The sequence below is a fragment of the Pseudophryne corroboree genome, chromosome 5 (genome assembly GCF_028390025.1).
Source record: "Pseudophryne corroboree isolate aPseCor3 chromosome 5, aPseCor3.hap2, whole genome shotgun sequence".
Classification (NCBI taxonomy): Eukaryota; Metazoa; Chordata; class Amphibia; order Anura; family Myobatrachidae; genus Pseudophryne; species Pseudophryne corroboree.
The window spans coordinates 694,749,965-694,777,899 of record NC_086448.1 but is presented as its reverse complement, the minus strand read 5'-3'; the positions used below and the strand labels follow the sequence as shown (position 1 = coordinate 694,777,899).

Here is a 27,935-nt window from a genome sequence, read left to right as displayed (position 1 = left end):
TGCACATCGCACTGATTAAGGAATCCACGACAGAGTTTAGAGTTCCCGTCAAACTTGTTGGGGGTTGGCAAACGGAGAGAGGACGGTGATGACCCCAATGACGCCAGGACGGGCAGAGAAACTTGTGACTGCGGTCGACGGGCAGGAGTAGTATTCGCTAGAGAGGCTTGGATGGAATCCTGCCGAGTGGATATCACTTGGAGGCACTGCTCCAAATGTCGCTGTGAATTTTCCAATCCCTCCAGATGCCTCGCTATGCTGTGTAGGAGGTCCGAGACAGAATCCTGTCCAGTTCCTGGATCCATGTGGCCAGTGCAAACTGTCACGTCTGAGGATTCTTGTGGATCCGGATTTGGGGAAGATAATTCTGGTGCACTTGGATCTCTGGCCACCGGGAACACAGACCAGCCTGTTCACAGAAGCCCTGGCTCCACAGCAGCACAGCTAACCCCTGCCGGAGGGACATGCTGCCAGTCTGCTGAGCTGCCAACCAGAGCCCCTGCCTGTCCTCCCAGCGCACCCTGCCCGGCGCCAGCAGCCCGCACCTCCGCTAGCTGGACCTCTCCAAAGGGACCGGACAGGTAAGAGCCGGCTCCCCTGCACAGTCTCCCTCCGGACCTTGACACTAATGCCCTCTATTACAGGCACAGGCCTAATGCCTGATATCGGCCCCGGGCCTAGTGCCCGCCTACTGCGCCCACAGGCATGAGGCCTGGCTGATCCCCCACGGGCCTAATGCCCGATCGATCCCTGATGGTCTAGGGAGGAAAGGGGGGTGTGACAGGCCGACCCGTCCCAGTGGGAGAGGCACCAGGGGGGAGCTTCGTCAGCTCTTTTGCTTTCCACCCCTGGTGACCTCTCCTTTCCGGTCCTTCACACTTCTGACACTGGCCCGTGCTGGCCAGCGGTGCTATCGCCTCTTCTCCGCATCCAGCCGCCACTGGACATCTTCTTTGGTGTGCCCGGCGTCTTCTGGCCTCTTCCGCGGCCTCAGGAACACTTTGCCGCTCTTCTGTGCGGCCTGCTGCTTCTCTTCCCCGGCAGCGTCCTCTCTTCTACAGGTCCTGGTGGTGTCTGACATCACTCACCGGGGCGCGGCCTATGACGCGGCGGGCACTGATTGGCTCACCGCCCGTGATTGTCTCGCGGCGGGCACCGGATCTGAAATGCCTCGGCTGGCACTTCTCATTGGCTGCCGAATCGGCGCCAAGTTTGAAGCGCCACTTCCGCGGCACTGCCCGTCGCCGCTTATGGTCCGGTGCAGGGAACCACCGGACACCCGCCGCCACTGCATAACCAGCGCTGGGGACAGACAAGGTGCCCCAGTGCTGTCTATGGCCTGGAACTGCACGGGACACAGATCCCCTGTATACTGCCGCTCGCCCGGCGCTGGGAGCGGGCATACCGCCCGAGCGCCGGAACACAGCTCCACATAGTGTAGTGAAGCATGTAGGGGATGTAGTATAGTGATGTAGTGCAGTGCATAGGGGAATTTAGTGCAGTGATGAAGTGTTATGATATAGGGCCTAATTACTGCCTTGCCCCGGGTGACGAAAATCATAGTTTCGGCCCTGCTGATGTGAATGGCCAAATATTCTCTTTTAAGCACTGCGGAATATGTGTGTGATATATAAATAAGTGGTGGTAATAATAATATTAATAATAATAATAATAAAGGATACGAATTATAATACATAACAGCGCCACCTACATGTCAGTTAACAATGAAAAATACATATTTTCGTAAACAAAGTCAGAAGGGAATCTTTAAGATGCTGTATTTTCCAGCCCCTGCATTGCCACCAGCCTCTCTACCCCGTGATCTATTGCTCGGGCGGTACATTTATGGTAGCTGCTAGAATCAAGTGGGCTAAGGGACCTTTTCCATTTGGGGGAGGAGTTACGACACAAGGGGGAGGAGCTACGCCAGCGGGATAGTTCCTCTACTGTCCACGCCACCAACTATTACCTTTAGTAATTAGGTGGTGAGCGAAGCGGAGCGGAGCGAGCCACCGTGCCCGAAGCGTGGCGAGCGAAGCGAGCCCGCGAGGGTACTTTTCGGGTACCATGTTCGCCCGTAGCTCCTCCCCCTGGTGACGTAGCTCCTCCCCTAGATACGTCACAAGGTCCCTTCAGCCCCTCCGATATAGAACCAACCGTACATTTATGTGAAGGGCAGGGAGGGAACCAGGAACAAATATGGCTTTGTTAAATCAGCGTAAGAGATCTAGTTGATCCCCTACTCTGCTTTAACAACGCCATATTTGTTCCTGGTTCCCTCCGTGATTATGTTATTACTGTAACACAAACATGAATACGTAAATATCTGACACTACAACACTATTTTTCTTACGTGTATTCGCGTCCACCAAATTATAATATTTCGTAATAATCTGTAACAAACAGCACTTCATTTGCCAGTCTTCAAGATGGCCGCCTATGTGATAGGCTGTCTGTCCCTGGCCCAACTCTATGGTTGCAGTGCATGTAAAGTGCCGCTCTGGCCCTGCCTACTTCCTCTTTGTGTCGGGCTGAGCTGCAGGTAGGATGTGCTGGGCGGCGGCTGGTGTGCTGATTCCTCTGCCCGCGTGTACTGATTGCATGATGTAGTTACTGGGGCTCAGGCTGTGATGGTTGGGGGTAATGCACAGAGCATAGGGAGGGAATATGCCTACACTATATGATGGTGTTTAATGTAGCCTTTAGTTTTCAACTCGACCGCGTTTGTTTAGTGCTTCCATCCGGATTTTTTGTGCGATGTGTGCAATAGAGGTGTGTCCTCTGTGCTGCAGAACATGTGCCTGTGGCCATCTTATGGCCAGACTCTGGGTCAGACTGGCTGCTGCATCCACGTGTGGCAGTAAGCTGGCCCTGCTCGCATTATATGTATGTGTGTTCCTGGGTGACTTGAGCGAAGATGAAGTTTATTATGTTGCCTGCATGTGATTGGTTTATTTTAATTGTTACTGAGCCAGCTGCTATCTAGCTTAAGCTGTGGCCTGTGTATGCACAGCACACTGCCCGATTTGTCCATAGATAGATCTGCAGATCAATTGATCTGCAGATATCTTTCCAGTGTGTACCCACCTTAACATTGCTATTGTCTGTCCTGCTAAGACCTAGGGAAACGTGTGTGTGTGTGTATAGCCAATATACCGCACACTAGTTACTCTTTCTATTGGGAGTGAATTAAGCCGGTTTTAAACTCCAGTTTCTCTAACGTCCTAGTGGATGCTGGGAACTCCGTAAGGACCATGGGGAATAGCGGGCTCCGAAGGAGGCTGGGCACTCTAGAAAGATCTTAGACTACCTGGTGTGCACTGGCTCCTCCCACTATGACCCTCCTCCAAGCCTCAGTTAGATTTCGTGCCCGGCCGAGGTTGGATGCACACTAGGGGCTCTCCTGAGCTCTTAGAAAGTTATAGTCTTAGAATTTGTTCTTTTCAGTGAGACCTGCTGGCAACAGGCTCACTGCAGCGAGGGACTAAGGGGAGAAGAAGCGAACTCGCCTGCTTGCAGCCGGATTGGGCTTCTTAGGCTACTGGACACCATTAGCTCCAGAGGGATCGACCGCGGGCCCAGCCTTGATGTTCGGTCCCGGAGCCGCGCCGCCGTCCCCCTTACAGAGCCAGAAGCAAGAAGATGGTCCGGAAAATCGGCGGCATGAAGACTCGGTCTTCACCAAGGTAGCGCACAGCACTGCAGCTGTGCGCCATTGCTCCTCTCACACACTTCATACTCCGGTCACTGAGGGTGCAGGGCGCTGGGGGGGGGCGCCCTGAGGCAGCAATAAAAACACCTTGGCTGGCAAAAATACCTCAATATATAGCCCCAGGGGCTATATATGAGGTAAATACCCCTGCCAGAAGTCCATAAAAAACGGGAGAATAGGCCGCGAAAAAGGGGCGGAGCCTATCTCCTCAGCACACTGGCGCCATTTTCCCTCACAGCTCCGTTGGAGGGAAGCTCCCTGGCTCTCCCCTGCAGTCTACAAGGGTTAAAAAAAAGAGAGAGGGGGCACTAAATTTAGGCGCAGTATACATTATATATATATAGATATAAAGCTATAGGGGACATAACTCAGTTAGTCCCTGCAGTATATAGCGCTCTGGTGTGTGCTGGCATACTCTCACTCTGTCCCCCCAAAGGGCTTTTGTGGGTCCTGTCCTCGTTTAGAGCATTCCCTGTGTGTCTGCGGTGTGTCGGTACGGCTGTGTCGACATGTTGAATGAGGAGGCTTATATGGTGACGGAACAGAGGCCGATATATGTGATGTCGCCCCCTGTGGGGCCGACACCAGAGTGGATAGAGAGGTAAAAGGTATTAACCGACAGTGTCAACTCCTTACATAAAAGGGTGGATGACGTAACAGTTGTGGGACAGCCGGCTTCGCAGCCCGCGCCTGCCCAGGCGTCTCAAAGGCCATCAGGGGCTCAAAAACGCCCGCTCTCTCAGATGGCAGACACAGATGTCGACACGGAGTCTGACTCCAGTGTCGACAAGGTGGAGACATATACACAATCCAATCCGGGACTTGATCCCGGCAATAAAAAATGTGTTATACATTTCTGACTTTAACCTCTATAAATGGGTTTTAGGTTTGGGGAGAAAAAACAGGCAGTGTTTTGTTCCCCCATCAGATGAATAAATTAAGTGTGTGAAAAGCGTGGGTTCCCCCGTTAAGAAACTGGTAATTTATAAAAAAGTTACTGATGGCGTACCCTTTCCCGCCAGGAGGATAAGTTACGCTGGGAGATATCCCCTAGGGTGGATAAGGCGCTCACACGTTTGTCAAAAAAGGTGGCACTGCCGTCTTAGGATACGGCCACTTTAATAGGTACCTGTTGATAAAAAACAGGAGGCTATCCTGAAGTCTGTATTTACACACTCAGGTACTAGACTGAGACCTGCAGATAGTGCTGCTGCAGCGTGGTTGGTGACCCTGTCAAACAGGGATAATAGTTGGCAAACATAAAAACATATTAAAGACGTTGTCTTATATATGGGGGATGCACAGAGGGATATTTTGCCGGCTGGCATCCAAAATAAATGTAATGTCCATTCTGTCAGGAGGGTATTAGAGACCTGTCACTGGACAGGTGATGCTGACTTAAAAAGCGCATAGAGAGCCTTATAAGGGTGAGGAATTATTTGGGGATGGTCTCTGGGACCTCGTATCCACAGCAACTGCTGGGAAGAAATAATTTTACCTCAGGTTTCCTCACAGAAAAAGGTACAGTCCTTTCGGCTTCAGAAAAGCAAACGGGTCAAATGGCGCTTCCTTTCTGTACAGAGACAAGGGTAGAGGGAAAAAGCTGCACCAGTCAGCCTGTTCCCAGAATCAAGATTCTTCCCCCGCCTCCTGTGAGTACACACCATGACGCGGGTGCTCCACAGGTGTAGCCAGGTACGGTGGGGGGCCGCCTCAAAAATTTCAGCAATTAGTGGGCTCGCTCACAGGTGGATCCCTGTTTCTTCCAAGTAGTATTTCAGGGGTACAAGCTGGAATTAGAGATGTCTCCCCCCAGCCATTTCCTAAAATATGCCTTGCTGACAACTCCCTCAGGCAGGGAGGCTGTGCTAGAGGCAATTAATAAGCGGTATTCCCAGCAGGTAATACTCAAGGTGCCCCTACTTCAACAAGGACGGGGTTACTATTCCACACGGGTTGGGGTACCGAAACCGCATGGTTCGGTGTGACCCATTTTATATTTAAAATCCTTGAACATAAAAAAATTCAAGTTCAAGATGGAATCGCTCAGGGCGGTTATTGCAAGCCTGGACGAGGGGGATTACATGGTATCCCGGGACATCAAGGATGCTTACCTGCATGTCCCCATTTACCATCCTCGCCAGGAGTACCTCAGATTTGTGGTACAGGATTACCATTACCAAGTCCAGACACTGCCGTTTGGACTGTACATGGCACCGAGGGTGTTTTATCAAGGTAATGGCCGAAATGATGATACTCCTTCAAAAAAAAAGGGAGTTGTAATTATCCCGTAATTGGACAATCTCGTTATAAGGGCGAGGTCCAAGGAGCAGTTGGTAGTCGGGGTAGCACTATTTTGGAAAGTGCTACAACAGCATAGGTGGATTCTAAACAGTCCAAAGTCACAGCTGGTTCCTATGACACGTCTACTGTTCCTGGGGATGGTTCTGGACATAAACCAGAAATAGTGTTTCTCCCGGAGGAGAAAGCCAAGGAGTTGTCATCTCTAGTCAGAGACCTCCTGAAACCAAAATAGGTAGCGGTGCATCATTGCACGCGAGTCCTGGGAAAAATGGTAGCTTCTTACGAAGCAATCCCATTAGGCAGGTTCCATACAAGAACTTTTCAGAGGGACCTGTTGGACAAGTGGTCCGGATCGCATCTTCCGATGCATAGGCTGATAACCCTGTCTCCAAGGACCAGGGTATCTCTACTGTGGTGGCTGCAGAGTGCCCATCTTCAAGAGGGCCGCAGGTTCGGCATACAGGACTAGGTCCTAGTGACCATGGATTCCAGCCTTTGAGGCTGGGGGGCAGTCGCATAGGGAAGAAACTTCCAGGGACTTTGGTCAAGTCAGGTTATTTCCCTACACATAAATATTCTGGATCTGAGGGCCATTTACAATGCCCTGAGGCCAGCAAGGCCTCTGCTTCAAAACTAGCCGGTACTGATCCAATCAGACAACATCACGGCAGTCGCCCATGTAATCAACAGGGCGGCACAAAAAGCAGGATGGCGATGGCAGAAGCCACAAGGATTCTCCGATAGGCGGAAAATCATGTGTTAGCACTGTCAGCAGTGTTCATTCCCGGAGTGGACAACTGGGAAGCAGATCTTCTCAACAGACACGACCTCCACCCGGGAGAATGGGGACTTCCTCCAGAAGTCTTCCAATAGGATTGTACACCATTGGAAAAGGCCACAGGTGGACATGATGGCGTCCCGCCTTAACAAAAAGCTATAAAAGATATTGCTCCAGGTCAAGGGACCCTCAGGCGATAGCTATGGACGCTCTGGTAACACCGTGGGTGTACCAGTCGGTTTAGGTGTTCTCCCCTCTGCCTCTCATACCAAAGGTACTGAGAATAATAAGAAGGCGAGGAGTAAGAACGATACTCGTGGATGGCCAAGAAGAGCTTGGTACCCAGAACTTCAAGAATTTATATCAGAGGACCAATGGCCTCTGCCACTCAGTCAGGACCTGCGGCAGCAGGGGCCCTGTCTGTTCCAAGACTTACCGCGGCTGCGTTTGACGGCATGGCGGTTGAACGCCGGATCCTGAAGGAAAAGGGTATTCCGGAGGAAGTAATTCCTACGCTTACTAAAGCCAGGAAAGAGGTTACAGCAACTCATTATCACCGCATATGGCGAAAATATGTTGCATGGTGTGAGGCCGAAAGGGCCCCAACAGAGGAATTTCAACTAGGTCGATTTCTGCATTTCCTGCAAGCAGGAGTGACTATGGGCCTTAAATTGGGTTCCATTAAGATACAGATCTCGGCTCTGTCGATTTTCTTTCAAAAAAGAACTAGCTTCAGTACCTGAAGTTCAGACATTTATAAAAGGAGTGCTGCATAGTCAGCCCCCGTTTGTGCCTCCTGTGGCACCTTGGGATCTCAACGTGGTGTTGAGTTTTCTTAAAATCACTTTGGTTTGAACCACTAAAAACCGTGGATCTGAAATATCTCACATGGAAGGTGGTTATGTTATTGGCCTTGGCTTCTGCCAGGCGAGTATCAGAATTGGCGGCTTTGTCTTGTAAAAGCCCTTATTTGATTTTCCATATGGATAGGGCAGAATTGAGGACTCGTCCCCAGTTTCTCCCTAAGGTGGTGTCAGCGTTTCACCTGAACCAGCCTATTGTGGTGCCTGCGGCTACTAAGGATTTGGAGGACTCCAAGTTGCTAGACGTTGTCAGGGCCCTGAAAATATGTTTCCAGGACGGCTGGAGTCAGAAAATCTGACTCGCTGTTTATCCTATATGCACCCAACAAGCTGGGTGCTCCTGCTTCTAAGCAGACTATTGCTCGTTGGATTTGTAGTACAATTCAGCTTGCACATACTGTGGCAGGCCTGCCACAGCCAAAATCTGTCAATGCCCATTCCACAAGGAAGGTGGGCTCATCTTGGGCGGCTGCCCGAGGGGTCTCGGCTTTACAACTTTGCCGAGCAGCTACTTGGTCAGGGGCAAACACGTTTGCAAAATTCTACAAATTTGATACCCTGGCTGAGGAGGACCTGGAGTTCTCTCATTCGGTGCTGCAGAGTCATCCGCACTCTCCCGCCCGTTTGGGAGCTTTGGTATAATCCCCATGGTCCTTACGGAGTTCCCAGCATCCACTAGGACGTTAGAGAAAATAAGAATTTACTCACCGGTAATTCTGTTTCTCGTAGTCCGTAGTGGATGCTGGGCGCCCATCCCAAGTGCGGTTTATCTGCATTACTTGTACATAGTTATTGTTAACTAAATCGGGTTATTGTTGAGCCATCTGTTGAGAGGCTCTATTGTTTCATACTGTTAACTGTGTTTCATATCACGAGTTGTACGGTGTGATTGGTGTGGCTGGTATGAGTCTTACCCGGGATTCAAAATCCTTCCTTATTGTGTACGCTCGTCCGGGCACAGTACCTAACTGAGGCTTGGAGGAGGGTCATAGTGGGAGGAGCCAGTGCACACCAGGTAGTCTAAGATCTTTCTAGAGTGCCCAGCCTCCTTCGGAGCCCGCTATTCCCCATGGTCCTTACGGAGTTCCCAGCATCCACTACGGACTACGAGAAACAGAATTACCGGTGAGTAAATTCTTATTTTAATGGGGCAGATGTATTAACCTGGAGAAAGCATAAGGAATTGATAAACCAGTGATATGAGCAAGGTGACGAAGGCACCAGCCAATCAACTCCAATATGTAAATTAACCGGAGCTGATTGGCTGGTGCCTTTATCACCTTGCACATATCATTGGTTTATAACTTCCTTATGCCTTCTCCAGGTTAATACATCTGCCCCATTGTTTGCTAGTACCATTCTATTTAAAATGAACTGCTAATAGTGTAACTGTGGCATGACTGACTCGTTGTTTTGTCATCTTTACAGGACGGTCTAAAGGCTGATCTAGTGCTAATCATTGTGTTGTGATCTGCAAGATGCATCTTCAATTACCTGATGCTTGTGTAATTGGTATTAAAGCCAGCACAGTCCCAAATAGGTGAGTGAACATTGTCCCTACATTTGCGGGCTAGCTGTATTTGGATGAAGTGACCCTCCCCCAGTCCTGCTTTCCAAGCAATCTAAGATTCCATTCTGTGTAACGCATCTGGAAGATTGGGAGGGGCAATAATTGCTGCCTTGGTCTATATGATTTGGGGCCCTTGGAACCTGCCATGCTACACTGTCACAGTGATGATTTCTATATGCCGTTTACCCATCATATTGATGATGTGCTGACAGACAATAAATCTGAAGTGCAATGTTAGGCGTGACTTGTTTCCAAGTGTTATCTAGTTGGGCTCTGGGTTCTGCCTCACTCATTACATGGGGGACCAATCTTTACCCATATGTAAATATCACTTCCTCCTGAGATGTCTAAAGGTCAGCTGGGTACACAGCTGTTTGATCCACAGCTGATCGGGAACCCTCCTGGGCGGTGTGTATCCAGCTGTTGCCTCCTGTGAGGTGATGGTGGGGCTAGTGGCTCCTTTAAGGAGATTAAACAGTCGGTTGTGCAGCACATAAGATGCAACCTCCCGGTCCTGACCGTTGCAGGAGCATTACAAGCCGGTTTTTGGCTAACCCTAATTGACTCTGCATACACACCTATATGATAAACTGCCTCACCTGGTGTCGGGAGAATGAGCTGATGATTGTATTGATGTTACCCAGCTTTAGTCTGTGACGGCTATATTGGTCTTTAACTGACTACCGTGACCAGAGTCTGACTACTGCCACTGTCAATGGTGTGGTGGTGACAGGGAGCCTTTGTCTAGGTCAGTGGTTCTAATGTATATTGTAAACGTGTACAGATATATTAGGCAGTCATCTTCAATTGCGGGTGATGCCCTTGTGCACAAATGCTGCACTTACTGTTGGCCCAAGTCCATATATTTTGGGTGCACCCCTATGGGGCTGTAAACAAAAGTACATAATGTGGAGGTGATATGATGTGCTGATGTTCCAGTGCCATGATCTGTAAAGGTGCATACACACGGTGAGATATATCCTTTCAATTTTAACTATAGTCAAAATCGCAAGGAAAGTTAGTGGAAATAAGGTGTTAGGCAGCTTGCGATACCGATTCGATCCCGATTCACAGTCCTGCTGGGTCAGTATCACAAGGCTAGATTTGGCTTGCCTGCACAGTCTCTTAACTATCTAGTACAGAGGTTCCCAAACACGGTCCTCAAGGTACCCCAACAGTCCAGGTTTTAGGTATATCTATGCCTCAGCACAGATGGTTAAATCAAAATGACTGAGGTGCTAATTAAGTCATCTGTGGCCAAGCATGGATACATTTAAAACCAGGACCGTTGTGGTGCCTTGAGGACTGTCTGGGAACCTCTGATCTAGTACAAAGTAATTTGGCACTTGGTCAAAATCGGTGCTTCTGGGGAGTTCAAGGGAAATTGCATAGTCAAAATTGGGCATAGCAAGGATCTGTGTGCTATGTGTAAAGCCCAGTACCCACGGGCCGATGCATGAGAGATGTGTGCTGAGCGAACCGCTCAGCACACATCTCTCCCGCAGCTCAGCACAGCGCGATCTGTGCTGAGCGTGCGGGGGGAGACGGGGGGGCCCTCGCTAGCAGTGATGGCGATGCACGGGGCTGCGCTTCGCTATCGCTGTAAGGGGTACTCATGAAGCGATCAGCCTGATATTCTAAGCAATCTAGTCAGATTGCTTAGAATATCGCTCCGTGAGTACCCCCCTTAACTATACACTTGTTTCAGATGTTTGTACATGTCCTGCTGGAACAGTGACCAAATGCTTGTTGTATGAGTAATTTAACTTTCCTGTTTTCAGATGTGGAAGGTGCTTTGTTTCAGTATATGTGGACAACTCTGGATGAAGTCATGTCTTGGCTGTAGGTAAGCAGTTTGTATGTTGCAGTATGAGCTGTACAGTATGTATTTTGTACATGACCCTGGCTAAAGTTAAGTGGTGGTTGCTCAGACTGACCATTACTTGCACAGCAGCCTTCTGTTTGCCCAAAGCCAAATTGGCTTGCATGTTTAAACAATGACCATTTGTGGGGGTGACATCGCGCTGAAAGATGCATACACACTGAAAGATATGAATGATCGTTGACTTTTTTTGAAGATCGATTTCTAAGATTGCAAAGTGTGTAGGGCCCATAAGTGTTCTGTTACTGCACGTCCCAGCCAAGAAGTTTATTAGAAAACTAGTCTCGGCAACCAATAGCCTAGTAAGAATTTTCTGACATTTGTGCTATTTGGTAGATGCACTTTATTGCTGGTAATGATGATTTATTGCCGTTTACCCATCAGATTGTCTGTGGTGACACTTTCATAAACTGATGCCAGCATATTTCTTTGGGTCTAAAATCATTTAAGCAAACAAACTGTTTTCAATTGAAATTGCCATTTTGTGTATTGGTGCTACAGAAGACTAATTATGGTCAGTACTGTTGTGCTTGTAATATCCATACTGGTTGGTGTGATCCTGCGATTAAAGGATCTTTGCCGCTCTGATAACGCAGAACAGACTTACCACTTGTCTCTAGCATTCCGTTATGTACAATGTAAGATGTCCGTGTCCACTTCTGGATTGTCTGATCAGTATTTGCAACATGCAGAGAATTGTAAGAGGGGTTTAAATGTTTCATGTGTACAATGAAGGGTGGGGGTTAGAGACACCTTAAAGTAGCAGACTGACCCTTATGGCAACTTTTGCTTTATATGTAAGGGGGGGCGGGGGTACACACGGCATGATAGCCTATTTTCTAATCATTTCTAAGCAATCTAGACAGAAGCACTGATCGCTCCATGTGTATACCCCATCGCTGTTGCCAGGTCAGATCTTGACTGCATTGAGCCTTGTGTTCTAGTTAGGATCGGGCTAGCACATGTCGCAGCGTGTGTAGATACCTGATCCAATGTGTTAAGCCCACATTGTGCTGAGCCTGAATTGCTACGTGTGCCCCTTTAACTGGCAACTTTACCAAGATCTCTTGGAACAGAGTTCTATAAACTAGATTTGGACATACTGTAGTGATAAAGCCCATTTCATATCAGATGGGCATAATTGAGAATGGTATTGGTAACAGCATGTGTTATGGTCTCCTGTACATTCTATATGTAAATGTCACTTAAGATGTAGGCCCGAAGTGCCGTTCTGTAATAGACTGATGCTTGAGACATTGGAATTAAGGGAAATGTATGTGTATTCTTAAGGTGCATACACACGGAGAGATTTTGACTATGAGAGATTTTGACTAACTTTTCCCTTGAACTGGCAGTAGGAGATTTTGACTAACTTTACCAGAGATTTTGTCTAACTATGCAAGAGATTTTGGCTATGGGAGATTTTGGCTATCTCATTTAAATAAGGGGATGAGTGGGGGAGTGTCATATATAGGACAATTTTACAGGGTGGCTGGTATTTAAATAACTAAAAGTTTTAAAATAAAATTGCGTGGGGTCCCCCCTCCTATGTATAACCAGCCTCGGGCTCTTTGAGCCAGTCCTGGTTGTTAAAATACAGAGGAAAAAATGAGTAGGGTTCCCCCATATTTAGACAACCAGCACCGGGCTCTGCGTCCGGTCCTGGTTTAAAAAATACGGGGGACAAAAGACATAGGGGTCCCCCGTATTTCTCCTTCATCCACTAGGGGCCACTGGAGTGTAGTTACAATGGGGAGATAGTAGGTGGTATTGGTAGCTGGCACTTTAAAAATTCTCACACTGTGGCTAGCTCCTCCCCTACTATCTCCCCTCCAAGCCAGTCTTAGTTAAGTGCCCGAGGTAGCTGGTTCACTTGGGTTTAGCTGAAGAATTTTCTTCTTTTTTCTTTATTATTTTATTTTTCTTACACACACTCACAGACTGGCAGCTCTGCCACTGCCAGTCTGCACCGTGGGAGCTGCCGGCGGGGTCCCATCGCAGCTGCGTGCGGCTAGGGATGGGCCCCGGCTGAGGGAGACACTGAGCTCTCCTGAGTTGGCGGACACCGCTGCGTGCGGCGCGTGTCGCGGCCACTCCATCCAGCAGAAGATTCCGGCAGCATGGCAGCGGTGAGTATCAAAAATGGTCGGACACCGCTGCGTGCGGCTTGTGTCGGGACCACCCCACCACAGAAGATTCCGGCTGGACGCCGCTGCGTGCGGCGTGTGTCGGGGCCGATCCACCAAGAACACAGTGGTGAGTGAAGTATACTTTATTTGTGGTGGCTATGTATGTTTTTAGAGCAATCTGTTTATTGTTGTACAACCCACTCCAGAAGGGCTCTCTGGGGCTGTAATGTACTTTATTGTATCCTTACCTGTCCTCCTCATGGAGAAACAGACAGGATGATTGGGGGAGGCTGAGTATGTGTTTATACAACCCTGACTGAAAAACGGGTGTGTGTCATTCTGATAACCCTCTGCTCCCCCAGCTCCCCGCACCCCCCGCACCCACTCAGCGCGACTCACAGAGCCGGCACAGGGATCCCGCTCGAGCGCAAAGCAATGTTTAAATTTGGCGCCTTGTACGGAGGGGGCGGAGCTAAGTCCCGCTCTGTAGAGCGAGCTCAGCGCTCCCTGCTCCCAGGCGGCGACTCGCGCTCTGTTCAGCGCAACACTCCCCGGCGGCGGCTAGCAGATACAGGGCTCTACTAGCGCTGTATAGCGGGCTCAGCGCTCAGCGCTCCCCGGCGGTGACTCGCAGGCCCAGCGGAGGGTACAGCTCGCTTCCCGCTTAGTTTTGCAATAAGGCGCCATAGCCGGGGGGCGGAGCTAACTCCTGCTCTGTACAGCGGGCTCAGCATTCTCCGCTCCCCGGCCACTGTTATAGTGTAATAGGCATTTATGTGAGTTTAATGCACATGGTGCTGAGGAGAATGTGATATAGTCAGAGTGGCTCAGCACTAATCCAGTTATCCACTATATAGATTTTATCGCATAGCCCAGAGGAGTTTCACTCTGGCGGCCATTTCCTCCCTGCACAGACCTGGCTTCATATTTGCAGTGTCTCCTATAGCCCAGTGGGCTAATCTTGCATACTCAGAGACAAATACAAATAAAGTCCCAGGTATATTAACAGTTAACCCGCTTTACTCAGCGGGCTCCCAGGTCTCCCCGTCGCTAGGCAACAGCTCTGGGATTTGAAACTTTTCGATACTTCAGGCTGCTGAAATATAGATACATTCCTCCTGCAGTAGAGTCCTCTACCCAGCATTTTCCTACTTGCAAATCAGGGAACCTGCTCTATTACAGTAGCTGGGACTCAGCTCAATAATAATTAAAAGGATCTACTGTGCAGTATTTATTTACCTACGGTGTGTGTGTATATATACATATATAGTTATGTTTGTGCATGTATATATATAGATATATATATTTAAGTGCGTGTAGGTATGTATATAGATAAATCCATAAAATACCAGATATAGGGGATAAAAGCCTACGGCCACACCACCCTGAACACGCCCGATCTCGTCTGATCTCGGAAACTAAGCAGGGTCAGGCCCGGTTAGTACTTGGATGGGAGACCGCCTGGGAATACCAGGTGCTGTAGGCTACTTCCGCAATGTTTTCTAATAACAACATCTTGCACATAACATTTTCCCCCATCTTTCTCACAGGCTGGTCACCATTTTGAAAAGCCAGCGGAACCTCAGAGAAACATCTGGTGCACCTTAATTAGCGGTACACTAAATACAGGGCGGGGTGTTGCCTTCCCTTTATTATTCCTTGTTGTCACTAGTTACTAATGCTATTTGTAATTGTGGAATGCGTGTAAGGCATCAGACAAATAGCGCTGCGGCTCAGTACGCTAGTAGCGGGTATCTGAACAGGGGTTTGAATCCAAACAAAACTTTAAGGAGAACTCCTATAGCCTAGGGCTAAGACTCCTGTCCCACAGCGCAGCGTTGCTGGTTCAGGTCTCCGCTGCTCCAGAAAGTTTATTTTAATCGTATCGGTCACTACACATTATAGTGCAGACCTTACGTAGGGCTCTGTTTATTTAACCCACCTTTTCTCCTTTCGTTTGTCTCTCCTGGGATAGTCGAAGAATTCCCTCTTAGGTGTGAAGTATGCGGCGGAGCCATCTGCTTCGCCCTCCACGCACCTGCACACCCCTGTTTGATCAATGATGCAGGTAATGTCACTATTAACCAGACAATAGCTCATCAGGTAAGCCCTTGGACTTTGGTTTCCAAGGTCACAGGATCAAATCACAGCGGGACCAAACACACCTTTCCAAAAAGAAACTTTGCTAACATTCCATGCATTACTGATGTCTGTTTTCTGTGGATCTGAACCAGTGTCTCAGAATATACAGGTACATAATACAGCAGTTCATCTGATACTGCAGGTAAAGGAGGAGGACACGTCAAGTCCATCAGGGTTCCACGCCATTGACGAAAATGACAGCGACTGGTTCAGTTTCGGATGAGCTGGGCAGGCTCCGGTAGGCGGCCGACAGACACCCGAATACACAATATCAGGTATCAAACAGGGTTTGTTTTCCTATCTTTTCCCCGCAGATGGCAGGAGATGGTATCAGAACCTCTCTAGGGTATACACCTCGGTGTATCGCCGGTCCATCAAGCCGCCGTTTTCCTGAGGCAACCTTGCTCAGGGATCCATCGACATATGCGGCAGCATGGTTCTACCGTATCCGGAGCAGGTAGGTTGGGGAACAATTGTCCTCTAGGTTACAGGATGCTTCGCATCAGGATCAATTGATACTTTGATACAGGTCAGAATCACGATTCTGCTTTATGTTCCTTGGAGGTCTCCATGTCTACAGACTCGGACCCTGCATCTTCGCTTGGGCTGTCTTAACCCGACGACCTCTGGGGCTGCGACAGTGACAAGTAAACATGAAATCCTACGGGGCAGATGGTTCTGGGGAAGGAACTTTCTGCAGGATTTCTTGAACCAATGGAGGTAGGTCCACTTTGATTTCTCCTACTACTGCCCCAGCTCCAAGACAGACCTTTACTGGTCTTCCCTTTAGATTGTTTCGTGCCCTTTCAGGTTTTTGACTCCACACGGGTGATATCTTCGTCGCCAGGGGTTCTCAGGGTAAAAAGGCTGAAGCAGAGGTTCAACATCCTCAGTCCAGTCTGATTTTATGTCATCCTATACACCCATTACACCTGCAGGGTCCCAGGGTAGGCGCAGGTCGATGGGAGAAGGCTTGGGCGGTTACAACCGTCTCAGGAGTCCCTCGGCATGGGTCGGCTGATTTACGATGACAAGAGAGTCATACTGCAGGCTGCGCTCCATAGGTTTCTAACCGCAAAGGGTGTTGATCCCTGTTTTACACATATCATTTGAATTAGGACAGTTCTCAGGCCTTTGTTTTCTTTTCACGTTCCGAAGCCAAGTGGCTCGGACAGGCCTATTCTGGCCTTACAATCCTTTTAGTCTGTGATTGCTAGTTTAAACAAGAAAGGGAGTTTTACGTGTCCCTTGTCTTCAGAGATGCCTGTTTACTGATTTCCGTTGGACAGGCTTTTCTCAGATTCCCCCTTAACAGGATTCTCATTTTCACTGTAAGTCCTTTACTCTTCTCTCTTCCGCTCCCACAGAGTTTAGGAAGATAACAGAATAACTCTTTTTCAAGGGCAGTGGGTGACGTTGGTTCCCTAATGGGACAATTTACTGCTACTATCCCACTCTGTACATTAGGTGGCTTCTGAATATCCGGAGGATCCACGAGCTTCTGATTCGACACAGATCCAATTTATGCTCCGCATAGACGTTTCTCAACACGGTCCGTCAGAGGTTTTTTCATTCCTCGGCACCAGAGACTCTATTTCTTCAGTCAAGTTGCGACGTAATGAGTGGTCGCCTCCATTCCTCTCGGAACGGGGGACAACAATCTTGTTTCCAGATCAAGCCACCAGGTCAGACTCCTGGGTGAGGGAACATGCCCCGGAGTTTTGTCAGCTGGTCCGCTGTGGGCGGAGATTTCGGATCGACCTCAGGGCGTTCTGACTGACTCTTTAACCCTTTATTACTCTCGGACGGCAGTAGCCGTGGAGGCCCTCAGGGCTCCGGGGAGTTTTCTGGTTATTCTATCCTGCCTCCTTTTCTATTTCTACTTCATGTTCAGTAACACAGGAGGGGATTATGCGTGCTAGTCCTCTCGGTGGCGCTGGTTGGGCCACGCATGACTTGAAGATACAGATACGCCTGTTGTCAGTAGAGGAGCCTTGGCTCCTACCTCGACGGGACTGTCTACTTCAACAGGCTCCTTTTTTTTCTCCTTGTTCAATTTTACACTGGTTTCGGTTACCCGTGTGACTGTTCACGAGACCTCAGAAGGGAGGAGTTCCCTAGTTCGGTTAGGCCTACTGGGCTCCGATTTCAGAAGTCTATTACCTCTTCTCGCTTTTGCCACTTTGGGAAAACTTTATGGAACATAATGAAGATAAAAGGGGGTTTTTCCCCCTTCTTCCAGTTACCATTCATCTTTGGTTTCTCTGGGAGGTTTTTTGCTCCGCTGCGCTTCAAACCACACTGACCGGAATTTTAGGTCTCTGCCTTTTTCGCTTTTCTTCCAAATGAGATTAGCCTAGCGGCCGTAAGTTCGGCCTCTTGTTCAGGGAGTACTCTATTGGCAACTCCCCGGGCTCGGCTTCGGCCTCAGCGGTCGTTTCTTCCAGAGGGGAGGTCCATTTTTCATATAAATCTGACACTAGTGGTTTTCAATCCTCTCTGAATGTTGTCAGGGCTCGTCAACTCTCTCTACAGAGGTCTCAGGCTATTCGATGAAGTGTTTTTTCTTCTTTGCTCTGGACGATGCTCCCGTACTAAATAGCCGGGGCCCCAGCATATGCTGGACAGTTGGATACATCTGATCATCAGACAGTCTTCTTGGCGGTTACTAGGGAACCTCCGTTTTCCAATTCAGCGCGCTTTACGCGCATTGTAAGACCTTCGTGGGCAGCCGCCCGCGGGGTCTCCATGAATATTTTGTCGGGCGGCTACTTGGTCAAACCGACATTCGTTTTGTCAAATTCTACAAGTTTGACACTTTTACGGCCTCTGCATCACTGTTTGGCCGAGCAGTTTTTACAGGACTCTCAGCGCTTTCCCACCCGTTTTTTGGGAGCTCTGGGACGTCCCCATTGTAACTACACTCCAGTGGCCCCTAGTGGATGAAGGAGAAATCAGGATTTTGGTACTTACCGATAAATCCCTTTCTCCGATTCCACAGGGGCCACTGGACGCCCGCCCAGCGCTGTTTCTCCTGATTTTTGTTTGATTAACGATTGCAGATCACCATATGACTGCTTGTTGGGTTCAGGCTAGCCTGGTTTTTTGTCAGGTTCTGTTCCAGGTTTAGTTTGTGTTCGCCTGGTTTACAGGGCGTCGTTAACCTCCTCTACCTTACGGTTTGTTTATTACAGCTCTCCTCGGGCACAGTTTAACGTAGACTGGCTTGGAGGGGAGATAGTAGGGGAGGAGCTAGCCACAGTGTGAGAATTTTTAAAGTGCCAGCTACCAATACCACCTACTATCTCCCCATTGTAACTACACTCCAGTGGCCCCTGTGGAATCGGAGAAAGGGATTTATCGGTAAGTACCAAAATCCTGATTTTTCAAACCAGCACCGGGCTCCACTAGCCAGGGAGATAATGCCACAGCCGGGGGACACTTTTATATTGGTCCCTGCGGCCGTGCCATTACCCCCCCAACTAGTCACCTCTGGCCGGGGTACACTGGAGGAGTGAGGACCCCTTAAATCAAGGGGTCCCCCCCCTCCAGCCACCCAAGGGCCAGGGGTGAAGCCCGAGGCTGTCGTCGTCTCCCCCCCCCCCCCCCCCATCCGTGGGCGGTGGATGGGAGGCTGATAGCCTTTCAATAGTAATATTGTTCTTTACAGGTGGCCTACAGGTCCCAGCAAGCCTGCCCCAGCATGCTGGCACTTGGAGAACCACAAGTGCCAGCATGCCCGGACATAAAGGGCCCGCTGGCACCTGTAGTCCACCTGTAAAGAAAATATTGGAAAAAAAACACGACACATTCTTTAAAAAATCCTTTATTAAACTGGGTCTTCACCTGGGGGCGGCGGCCTTTAAGCTCTTTTGCATGGCCGCCGCCTTCCCAGGGCTTTCGGCGTCTTCACCTGGGGGGGCGCCACCTCCCCAGGGCTTCTGGGGTCTTGCTCCGGCGGCTGCTAAGCTCTTTTGCATAGCCGCCGCCCATCCAGGACTTCCACGGCGTCTTCAGGAGCTCTTCTCCGCTCCTCCTCCGCCGTCGGACTGAAAGCCGCTGCCTCGCGCTGACTTATATAAGTCAGCGGGAGGGGGCGGGGCGATGACGCGGCGAGCCGTGATTGGCTCGCGGCGGCCATCTTGAATTTCAAAAATGACGCTGAGGCGCCATTTTTGAAACTGGTACCGCTCCGCTGCCAAACTCTGCAAGATAAAGGTAAATTTCCGCCACCGCAACCCGCCGCTGCCCGCACCGCCGCCACAACCCGCCGCCGCCCGCACCACCGCCGCCTGCAACATCGCTATTGCTGGGAAAAATCGCTGGCCTCTTAAAGTATTAGCGATTTTGACTAACTTTTGCAGCGACATAGCCAAAATTGACTTGCCTGCACTGACTATTTTTCCCAGCGATAGCGACCTAGCGGGGACGCGCATCGCTATCGCTGCCTGTATACACACGGAGCGATCTGCACTAACTTTCTGAGCGATTTTGACTATATAGTCAAAATCGCTCAGTTATATCGCTCCGTGTGTATGCACCTTAACAAGCAGTGGGCCTGTGTAACTGGTACTTTCTCCTAGCTGTCCACAAGCGATGTCATATCTCTAGGTAGGACAAGAGAAGCTGTTCAGGAAAGGCATTTGGTCTGTCCTTCCTGATTAAAACCTGCACAGTACTATATATTGGTAGATCCCAGATATTACATTTCAAACACTAAAGCAAGTACTGCCTAGGGTTCTGGCAGGGAAACCCTCATATCTTTGGACAAACCATTTAATTCTAGTTTTGGAAGAATTAAAATCCCCAAGGGTGTTGTATGTCATGAGTAGTTGCCGCTGAGCTAAATCTGCCCGGCTAGATGAATCGGGGCACATTCTTTAAGGACACCAATGCGGTGATGGTGCCCCATACCTCCTATATCTGTGAAGCCCCCACAGCAGAACTTGTAAATTCTAGAATTTCTGAAACGTAATATTTTCTGATTGTAATCTGTTAAATATCATACACTTTAGTCACTGCAAGCTCTGAAGTATTCTTGACCTCTGTTCTTAACCTACGTCCTGTAAGGCTCATGTTGCCTATTTTGTGAAATATTGTGTGTACTGGTAGCAGCAAAGGACTACCTGATGTCAGTACATTGATGCTTTCCTTTGCTGGCGGCAATTACCATATTGGAAGTAACCCATAAGTCTGGCGGTGATTCTCAGATTGATGTATGTGGAGAATTGGCCGGCTAAGTGTGACACATACTATTTTATTAGTGTATAGTAGAACGTGTGACATGTATATTTTTTTTTTATCCTCTTCTCTATAGTATGCTCCTGTGTTGGTATGAGGCCTCAGATGTTTTCACTGAGAGATGGCATGCATTGTAGGGAAATACCCTAACCTGCTTATAACTCTGGCTGTGGCAGTTATCCTGTGAGAGTATTGGAGCAATATGGTGAGTATTGAGATGTATATCCTAAACTAAAAAGGAAAGGTGCCACTAAAATCACTTAATGTAAAAAATCTCAGTGAGGATTCAGTATAGAGGCAAAACTCTGTATAGTTATGTAGCGCACACTTATTCTGCAGTGTTTTAGAGAACATTTATTCATTCACACTAGTCTCTGCCCCAGTGGTGTGTGTGTGTGAGCTGTACTCTTTACCATACCACATGGACACTCTAGGTTTCACTTTGTCAGATGTCAATCTGCCAGTAATTTAACTTTTTTGGGGTTTGTGGGAGTAAACCCATGCAAATGGCGAACATACAAACTCTACCCAAATGTAAATTAAACTGTGCACTTCAGTGCAGATTATGGATACCAGAACTAGAATATGCAACCACAAGAAGCTGTATCATCTTGAATGATCAGAACACATAAAATTAACAGGTTCTGTAGTCGGTATCCAATTAGGTGCAATAATTTTTCAGTTGATAAAAAGATGGTCACAATCACTTTATCCAATTATAAACTGTTTAAAGAAAATCTTGCGATAACATTGGGTCTGGGATTAGTTCTATATCCAGTGTGTTATTGTGGATTATGGTTTGGGTGCCTGTGGTGAGTTCCACCACTCGCTACTTGGTAAACTTCCGGTTCCACAGTTTGAAGGGGGGGGGGGGGGTCAGATACTCTTGCAGTGGGTTCTCTACTATGGGTGTAGTATGTTGTGCCAGCAATCGGGGTCCTGGCACCCAGCATACTGGTGCCAGGATCCCGACCATCTGCAGCGGGGTGAGCGCAAATGAGCCCCTTGTGGGCTCGCTACACGCACTACGCTATTCTACCTCCAGGGGGGGTCATGGACCCCCAAGAGGGAGAATAGTTGTCGGTATGCTGGGTGTTGTGATCCCGGCGCTCAGTATACCGGCGCCAGAATCCCAACAGCCAGCGTACTGAATACCACCCCTCTACTATAACTTAAGCTGGGTGCACAAAGATTTCTTTCCAATCTGTCTTGTGAGAACAAAATGCTGTTTTATGGGAGCTAATTACAAGCCACCAGTTGCTCTCCAATACTGGAAAATAGATTGGACAGGAATCTTCAGGTGTATACTTACCTTTATTAGACTGGAGCAGGATATCAAGCAGCAGCCAATTTTGGGGATCAGACTATTACTTGTGTACTGTATACACAGGAGAAGCAACCTCACAACTGGCTTTTGGTTAGGGATCCTCTAGAACAGAGGTTCTCAAACTCTGTCCTCAGGACCCCACACAGTGCATGTTTTGCAGGTAACCCAGCAGGTGCACAGGTGTATTAATTACTCACTGACACGTTTTAAAAGGTCTGCAGGTGGAGCTAATTATTTCACTTTTGATTGTGAGGAGACCTGCAAAACATGCACTGTGTGGGGTCCTGAGGACAGAGTTTGAGAACCTGTGCTCTAGAAAATGCACTTGGTTTGCCCTATAATTTAGGTTCTCTAGGTTAGTGGTTCTTGGTCATGACTTGAAGATTCATAGGTCACCTGGAAAACATGATTGGTTTGGGTTCTTGAGGACTGTGCCTGAGAACTTGTGCTCTAAGTGCAGCAGTCAGTAAATAGACTATGTAATGCACTAATCTCCCTGACTCCATGATTCATCTTTGCCGTTTACCCATCTGAATGGTAAATGTTGATGCTGTAAATATCTGAGGAGACAGATCTATATATTGACCTGTAAACATTGTCTCATCGCAGTTATGTATTGAACTTTATTTTATTCCCCCCCCCCCCCCTTCAGGGATTTACCTACTGGTGAGAATCTGGCAAATGAAGATGTGACTGAAATGTGTGCTCCTGCCAGCCGCTTCAGATGCAAACCAGTGTCTCCTTGGAGAGGAGGGTGGCAGTAGCCACAGGAAGTGTCTATTGGAGGATGTGTTCTACGTGGCAGCTGCATACATCTGTATGGCAATATGAAGAGAAACCCTTAGAAATACCATTTCCCCACTAACTACTTCTGACCTATTTGAAGCAGTAACCTGTATTTGTAATGTGATTGAAAAGTTATTTAAGAAAATCCACCCGTTGATAAAATTCATTAAACATTACTTCAAAGCTTCCTGTGTATTGATTTTTCTCAAAATCATGATTAAAATTAAGTGTCATTGTGGATGGGTTTTAAAGGTATCAATTTACTGTACATGTGGACTATAGTTTTGCATATTTCTCTGACGTCCTAAGTGGATGCTGAGGACTCCGTAAGGACCATGGGGAATAGCGGCTCCGCAGGAGACAGGGCACAAAAGTAAAAGCTTTAGGATCAGGTGGTGTGCACTGGCTCCTCCCCCTATGACCCTCCTCCAAGCCTCAGTTAGGTTTTTGTGCCCGGCCGAGAAGGGTGCAATCTAGGTGGCTCTCCTAAAGAGCTGCTTAGAGTAAAAGTTTTGTTAGGTTTTTTATTTTCAGTGAGTCCTGCTGGCAACAGGCTCACTGCAACGAGGGACTTAGGGGAGAAGAAGTGAACTCGCCTGCGTGCAGGATGGATTGGCTTCTTAGGCTACTGGACACTAGCTCCAGAGGGACGATCACAGGTACAGCCTGGATGGGTCACCGGAGCCGCGCCGCCGACCCCCTTGCAGATGCCGAAGAGAGAAGAGGTCCAGAAACCGGCGGCTGAAGACTTCTCAGTCTTCATGAGGTAGCGCACAGCACTGCAGCTGTGCGCCATTGCTCTCAGCACACTTCACACCAACGGTCACTGAGGGTGCTGGGGGGGGGTGCCCTGGGCAGCAATGAAAGTACCTATTCTGGCTAAAAAATACATCACATATAGCCTCTGGGGCTATATGGATGTATTTAACCCCTGCCAGGTTGTCAGAAAAACGGGAGAAGCCCGCCGAAAAGGGGGCGGGGCCTATTCTCCTCAGCACACCGCCATTTTCCTACACAGCTCTGCTGCTAAGGAAGGCTCCCAGGCTCTCCCCTGCACTGCACTACAGAAACAGGGTTAAAACAGAGAGGGGGGGCATTTTATGTGGCGATATTATATATTAAGATGCTATAAGGGAAAACACTTATATAAGGTTGTCCCTGTATAATTATAGCGTTTTGGTGTGTGCTGGCAAACTCTCCCTCGGTCTCTCCGGGTCCTGTCCTCTATCAGAGCATTCCCTGTGTGTGTACTGGGTGTCGGTACGTGTGTGTCGACATGTATGAGGACGATGTTGGTGAGGAGGCGGAGCAATTGCCTATAATGGTGATGTCACTCTCTAGGGAGTCGACGGCTTATTTAGGGAATTACGTGATAATGTCAACACGCTGCAAGGTCGGTTGATGACATGAGATGGCCGGCAAACCAATTAGTACCTGTCCAGGCGTCTCAAACACCGACAGGGGCTTTAAAACGCTCATTACCTCAGTCGGTCGACACAGACACGGACACTGACTCCAGTGTCGACGGTGAAGAAACAAACGTATTTTCCATTAGGGCCACACGTTACATGTTAAGGGCAATGAAGGAGGTGTTACATATTTCTGATACTACAAGTACCACAAAAAAGGGTATTATGTGGGGTGTGAAAAAACTACCTGTAGTTTTTCCTGAATCAGATAAATTAAATGAAGTGTGTGATGCGTGGATTTCCCCCGATAGAAAATTATTGGCGTTATGCCCTTTCCCGCCAGAAGTTAAGGCGCGTTGGGAAACACCCCCTAGGGTGGATAAGGCGCTCACACGCTTATCAAAACAAGTGGCGTTACCGTCTCCAGATACGGCCGCCCTCAAGGAGCCAGCTGATAGGAGGCTGGAAAATATCCAAAAAAGTATATACACACATACTGGTGTTATACTGCGACCAGCGATCGCCTCAGCCTGGATGTGCAGCGCTGGGGTGGCTTGGTCGGATTCCCTGACTGAAAATATTGATACCCTTGATAGGGACAGTCTTTTATTGACTATAGAGCATTTAAAGGATGCATTTTTATATATGCGAGATGCACAGAGGGATATTTGCACTCTGGCATCAAGAGTAAGTGCGATGTCCATGTCTGCCAGAAGATGTTTATGGACACGACAGTGGTCAGGTGATGCAGATTCCAAACGGCACATGGAAGTATTGCCGTATAAAGGGGAGGAGTTATTTGGGGTCGGTCCATCGGACCTGGTGGCCACGGCAACAGCTGGAAAATCCACCTTTTTTACCCCAAGTCACATCTCAGCAGAAAAAGACACCGTCTTTTCAGCCTCAGTCCTTTCGTCCCCATAAGGGCAAGCGGGCAAAAGGCCAGTCATATCTGCCCAGGGGTAGAGGAAAGGGAAGAAGACTGCAGCAGGCAGCCCCTTCCCAGGAACAGAAGCCCTCCACCACTTCTGCCAAGTCCTCAGCATGACGCTGGGGCCGTACAAGCGGATTCAGGTGCGGTGGGGGGTCGTCTCAAGAGTTTCAGCACGCAGTGGGCTCACTCGCAAGTGGACCCCTGGATCCTACAAGTAGTATCCCAGGGGTACAGATTGGAAATTCGAGACGTCTCCCCCTCGCAGGTTCCTGAAGTCTGCTTTACCAACGTCTCCCTCCGACAGGGAGGCAGTATTGGAAACAATTCACAAGCTGTATTCCCAGCAGGTGATAATCAAAGTACCCCTCCTACAACAAGGAAAGGGGTATTATTCCACACTATTTGTGGTACTGAAGCCAGACGGCTCAGTGAGACCTATTCTAAATCTGAAATCTTTGAACACTTACATACAAAGGTTCAAATCAAGATGGAGTCACTCAGAGCAGTGATAGCGAACCAGGAAGAAGGGGACTATATGGTGTCCCTGGACATCAAGGATGCTTACCTCCATGTCCCAATTTGCCCTTCTCACCAAGGGTACCTCAGGTTCGTGGTACAGAACTGCCACTATCAGTTTCAGACGCTGCCATTTGGATTGTCCACGGCACCCCGGGTCTTTACCAAGGTAATGGCCGAAATGATGATTCTTCTTCAAAGAAAAGGCGTCTTAATTATCCCTTACTTGGACGATCTCCTGATAAGGGCAAGGTCCAGAGAACAGTTGGAGGTCGGAGTAGCAGTATCTCAAGTAGTTCTACGACAGCACGGGTGGATTCTAAATATTCCAAAATCGCAGCTGATTCCGACGACACGTCTGCTGTTCCTAGGGATGATTCTGGACACAGTCCAGAAAAAGGTGTTTCTCCCGGAGGAGAAAGCCAGGGAGTTATCCGAGCTAGTCAGAAACCTCCCTAAAACCAGGCCAAGTGTCAGTGCATCAATGCACAAGAGTCCTGGGAAAAATGGTGGCTTCTTACGAAGCGATTCCATTCGGCAGATTTCACGCAAGAATTTTTCAGTGGGATCTGCTGGACGAATGGTCCGGATCGCATCTTCAGATGCATCAGCGGATAATCCTGTCTCCAAGGACAAGGGTGTCTCTTCTGTGGTGGCTGCAGAGTGCTCATCTACTAGAGGGCAGCAGATTCGGCATTCAGGACTGGGTCCTGGTGACCACGGATGCCAGCCTGAGAGGCTGGGGAGCAGTCACACAGGGAAGAAATTTCCAAGGAGTGTGGTCAAGTCTGGAGACTTCTCTCCACATAAATATACTGGAGCTAAGGGCAATTTACAATGCTCTGAGCCTAGGAAGACCTCTGCTTCAAAGTCAACCGGTGCTGATCCAGTCGGACAACATCACGGCAGTCGCCCACGTAAACAGACAGGGCGGCACAAGAAGCAGGAGGGAAATGGCAGCAAGGATTCTTCGCGGGGCGAAAAATCATGTGATAACACTGTCAGCGGTGTTCATTCCGGGAGTGGACAACTGGGAAGCAGACTTCCTCAGCAGGCACGACCTCCACCCGGGAGAGTGGGGACTTCATCTGGAAGTCTTCCACATGATTGTGAACCGTTGGGAAAGACCAAAGGTGGACATGATGGCGTCCCGTCTGAACAAAAAACTGGACAGGTATTGCGCCAGGTCAAGAGACCCTCAGGCAATAGCAGGGACGCTCTGGTAACACCGTGGGTGTACCAGTCGGTGTATGTGTTCCCTCCTCTGCCTCTCATACCCAAGGTACTGAGAATTATAAGACGGAGAGGAGTAAGAACTATACTCGTGGCTCCGGATTGGCCAAGAAGGACTTGGTACCCGGAACTTCAAGAGATACTAAGAAGGGACTTGCTTCAGCAAGGATCATGTCTGTTCCAAGACTTACCGCGGCTGCGTTTGACGGCATGGCGGTTGAACGCCGGATCCTAAGGGAAAAAGGCATTCCGGAAGAGGTCATCCCTACCCTGGTCAGAGCCAGGAAGGAGGTGACCGCACAACATTATCACCGCATTTGGCGAAAATATGTTGCATAGTGTGAGGCCAAGAAGGCCCCCCACGGAGGAATTTCAACTCGGTCGATTCCTGCATTTCCTACAAACAGGAGTGTCTATGGGCCTCAAATTGGGGTCCATTAAGGTTCAAATTTCGGCCCTGTCGATTTTCTTCCAGAAAGAATTTGCTTCAGTTCCTGAAGTCCAGAAGTTTGTCAAGGGAGTACTGCATATACAACCCCCTTTTGTGCCTCCAGTGGCACTGTGGGATCTCAACGTAGTTGTGGGATTCCTCAAATCACATTGGTTTAAACCGCTCAAATCTGTGGATTTGAAATATCTCACATGGAAAGTGACCATGCTGTTGGCCCTGGCCTCGGCCAGGCGAGTGTCAGAATTGGCGGCTTTGTCTCACAAAAGCCCATATCTGATTGTCCATTCGGACAGGGCAGAGCTGCGGACTCGTCCCCAGTTTCTCCCTAAGGTGGTGTCAGCGTTTCAACTGAACCAGCTTATTGTGGTACCTGCGGCTACTAGGGACTTGGAGGACTCCAAGTTGCTAGATGTTGTCAGGGCCCTGAAAATATAGGTTTCCAGGACGGCTGGAGTCAGGAAAACTGACTTGCTGTTATCCTGTATGCACCCAACAAACTGGGTGCTCTTGCTTCTAAGCAGACGATTGCTAGTTGGATGTGTAGTACAATTCAGCTTGCACATTCTGTGGCAGGCCTGCCACAGCCAAAATATGTAAATGCTCATTCCACAAGAAAGGTGGGCTCATCTTGGGCGGCTGCCCGAGGGGTCTCGGCTTT

General features: G+C 48.9%; 1 long non-coding RNA gene and 1 other non-coding gene across 4 annotated transcripts; both read left to right on the top strand.

The window, feature by feature from the left end:
• Positions 1-2,470: 2,470 nt before the first annotated feature.
• LOC134928291 (uncharacterized) lies at positions 2,471-22,921 on the top strand. 3 transcript variants are annotated; one of them, XR_010177881.1, is made up of 5 exons: positions 2,471-2,542; positions 9,086-9,197; positions 11,009-11,073; positions 20,698-20,826; positions 22,601-22,921. It is a non-coding gene; the product is annotated as an uncharacterized LOC134928291 (long non-coding RNA). The 3 variants fall into 3 exon arrangements; XR_010177883.1 differs by lacking the exon at positions 2,471-2,542 and adding an exon at positions 2,836-2,860; XR_010177882.1 differs by lacking the exon at positions 2,471-2,542 and adding an exon at positions 8,759-8,782.
• Positions 14,606-14,724, top strand: LOC134929807 (5S ribosomal RNA). Its single transcript, XR_010178638.1, has one exon. It is a non-coding gene; the product is annotated as a 5S ribosomal RNA (ribosomal RNA).
• Positions 22,922-27,935: the final 5,014 nt, after the last annotated feature.